The sequence below is a fragment of the Ursus maritimus genome, unplaced genomic scaffold (genome assembly GCF_017311325.1).
Source record: "Ursus maritimus isolate PB19 unplaced genomic scaffold, ASM1731132v1 scaffold_3, whole genome shotgun sequence".
Lineage (NCBI taxonomy): Eukaryota > Metazoa > Chordata > Mammalia > Carnivora > Ursidae > Ursus > Ursus maritimus.
This window is the reverse complement of record NW_024425563.1, coordinates 63,465,941-63,469,796: the sequence shown is the minus strand read 5'-3', so window position 1 is coordinate 63,469,796 and position 3,856 is coordinate 63,465,941.

Below are 3,856 nucleotides of genomic sequence, written 5' to 3'. Positions count from 1 at the left end.
TTAGCCTAACTTAAAGGTCATATAGAACAGTAGTGTCTAAGAAGATTCAAGATGATAAAGGTAATGAGTAAGACAAGGATAGCAGTGTTGTGCTGACGCACTCATTTAGTTATCCAGACACATACTCTAATGGATAATACAGTCTGTTACTGATGAAGAATAATGAAATAGGTCATTATTGGAAAAGAACAGAAATTCTTAAAGAAGACTGGAGTATGTGTTCATCTTAGAATATAAGAAATACTACAGGTGAGTGGAAAAATAATTACCTATTCAATAAATAATGCTAAGATAATTGGCTTTTCACCATTATCTAGTATAAAGTGCACTTTTTTTTTTTTTTGCATTTAAACATCTTTGAAACCACAATATGTCCAAGGCCAGTGTCACCTGATAATTGCCATCAAAAAGGTGACAGTTGTCACCTCAATACAGTCATGTGTTTTTTATTTCTGCTTATGTTGATACCACTTACCAAGCAATGCAACTCAAGTAAGGAAAAACTGGCTCATCTTTTGGAATAGATGAAATCATAATAAGGTCTAGAGTGACTGATTTGAATAGAACTATTGTTAAAGCATCAGACATTACCAGCAATTTCTTGTTTTCTTTGAAGAGAAGCGGCTTAATTTCTAGCAGTGTGTGATTCAGTCAAAGAAAAGAACAAAACTATGGTCTAGTCAAAAAGTAAAATGAATTGAAATTTGTAGAATAGGCTTGAATTAATTGAAAGAAAATCCCAGTTCTGATGTGTCACATACTTTTAAGGAAACATGTATCATAATGCTAAGGGTTGGTGAGAGTGGCGGGGGGGGGGCATTCCCTTACACACTTGCTAGTACTGAAAATTAGTTCAAACTCTTTAGAGGGCACTTAAGGAACATCTGGTAAAACTGAAAATGCACACATGCTGTACTTAGCAAACCTTTTTCTAGTTATATGCAAGGATTTGCAACTCACAGCGAGGTTCTTTGATCCACAGTAGCAGTAGCTCCATGGAAGTTTGTTAGAAATGAACTTTCTTAGGGGCACCTGGGTGGCTCAGTGGGTTAAGCGTCTGCCTTCAGCTCAGGTGGTGATCCTGGAGTCCCAGGAGCAACCCCTGCATCGGACTCCCTGCTCTTCTCCTCCTCCCTGTTCATGTTCTCTCTCTCAAATAAATAAATAAAAATCTTAAAAAAAAAAAATTAAGTTTCTTAGACTTCACCCCTGACCTTCAGTTGGAACCTAGAGTTTAGGAAGATCCCCTTATGATTTCTGTAAACATTAAAATTGAAGAAGCACTGCCCTAGAGAATCTCTCACATGCCATTCAAGGAAAGAGATATAAAAATATTCATTTAGTCTTAAAGAGGCAAATAAAAAAATGACACATGTCAATTTTTAAGAAAACAGGTGAATAAAATGAGATGCATTCATATGATGAAATGTATAGCAGTTGAAATATATGAACTAGATCTATAGTCTCAACACTGATCATTTTAACAAATATATTAAATAAAACACCAAGTTATAGGATAGTAAGTGCTGTATGACAGCATTCACATTATTAAAAATGAAACAAAACCTCATATAAGCAGAAATATACAGATAGAACATATATAGTCAAATATGTGTCAGTGAATATATGGGAGGGAGCAAAAGCGGGGGATGGAAAATTGGAGAAGGTAAATTTCAATCTTATCAGTGAAGTTTTTCTTTCTTTCTTTCTTTCTTTCTTTCTTTCTTTCTTTCTTTCTTTCTTTCTTTCCTTCTATCTTTTTCTTTCTATCTTTTTTTTTTTTTTTTTTTTAGGGCAGAAAGAGCACATGCCCATGTGGGTGGGGAGTGGCAAAGGGAGAGAGAGAGAGAACTGTAAGTAGGCTCCATGCTGGACTCAGGACTGGACTGAGGGACTAGATCCTGGGGCTCCATCCCAGGACCCTGAGATCATGACCTGAGGTGAAATCAACAGATGCTTTACTTACTGAGCCCCCCAGATGGTCCTTCATTTCTTAAAAAATAAGGAAATATTAACATATTACCATTAATTCTTTTTGTTTACTGGGAACAGTATTAATGTATTTGTTATAGTATCTTTTTCACTTTTCTAAATGTAGTTTTGATTAAAAAATAAAAATACAGAAAAATCAGACAAAGAAGAAAAGACAATTCACAGAAAAAGAAATATTAAAACTGCTAAGCCTATTAGAAGCTGCTTACTCTTATGGTTAAATAAATGTAAATTAATGGAACAGGTTTGTGTTTTTTTCACTAACTAGTTTGGCAAAGAAAGAAAATTTTGGTAAGTGGTTTTTAGTAAATTAAAAAAGGAAGACTCTCATATACTGCTTATGGCAATGTAAATTTTTGAACTTTTAAATTTGGTTTATATCTGTCAAGTTTTTTTTTAAGATTTCTTGGGGCGCCTGGGTGGCTCAGTTGGTTAAGTGTCTGCTTTCGGCTCAGGTCATGATCCCAGGGTCCTGGAATTGAGCCCCAAGTTGGGCTCCTTGCTGAGCGGGGAACCTGCTTCTCCCTCTCCCTCTGCTCCTCTTTGCCCTGCTCGTGCTCTCTCTCTCTCTCAAATAAATAAATAAAAATCTTAAAAAAAAAAATAAAAAAGGACGTCTCATATACTGCTTATGCCAATATAAATTTTTGAACTTTTAAATTTGCTTTATATCTACCAAGGTTTTTTTTTTTTGTTTTGTTTTTTGTTTTTTGTTTTTTTTAAGATTTCTTAATGTGCAAACCTCAGTCAGCAATTTCAATTCTACGGATTCAAAGTTTAGAGGCTAGCACTTGTATACAAACATTTATGTGTAGTAATGTTGATTACAACATCGCTAATAATAAGAAAAACTAAAAGAATATAAAACTAGATTAAAAATGATTGGTATACATCATAGAGGATTAGTTAAAATACAGCAGATATATCAGTTCAGTGTACTAGTGGTCAAGGATTGTGGGCGACTTTAATTTTTTACAAATTTCTGTTTTGTTCAACAAGACTAGTTTTATTGCTTTTGAATTTAGAAAAATTACCATTTGTCAAAATATTTATAGTTCTTTTCATTTCTTCTTGTATAATATAAATAATATTTTCACAATTCACTTCTTTTAAGTCAGTCAGTGCTCCTCTGTTTCCCCTCATGTGAGTGAGAACATTGTTGCTCTCACAGAAAAATACCATGAGAAAGGGAGGATATTTTATTTGATATTTATTACATTCTGAGAATGTAGTTAAATAGAAGCTGTATTAGGCCTTTGTAGTTATCCCCTCACAATAAAATACATAAAATCATTGTGGATACTACTAGTTCTTCAAATCAGCGTGGATACTACACTACTAGTTGACAGTGAGGGAAATGAGAACATGGCGAAGGTGTGGAGTGTCCCATAGGGTGTGGATTTTAGTATTGTTTTATGAAAAAGTATAGTCATTGTATTAAGGAATTCAATAGATTATACATTTTCAATCATCATTAATATTTAAATTTTATGATTTATTTAACTTTTGAATCTCATTAATAGTTAAGCATTATGATTTATTTAAATTGATATTTCATTAGATTTTAAAATTTAACATTAATCAAATTAAATCTAAATCATTAAATCCAGTGTTATTGGAGAACAATCATGAAGTATCAGGAAGATGAGGAATGAGTACATTCTAGGCAATATAAAAATATATATATATATATACATATATATACAAAAAAGGCACTGACTGTAGTCATTGTTTTATGGAGGTGTACTTGAAATCATCAGTTTCTAAAATACAGTAACTGGGCTTGCTTGCTTAATTTTACCTGCAACTATCTTAAAATTTTATAGCTAAGTGCTTAATAAATTATTTTGTTGATGACTGCTAA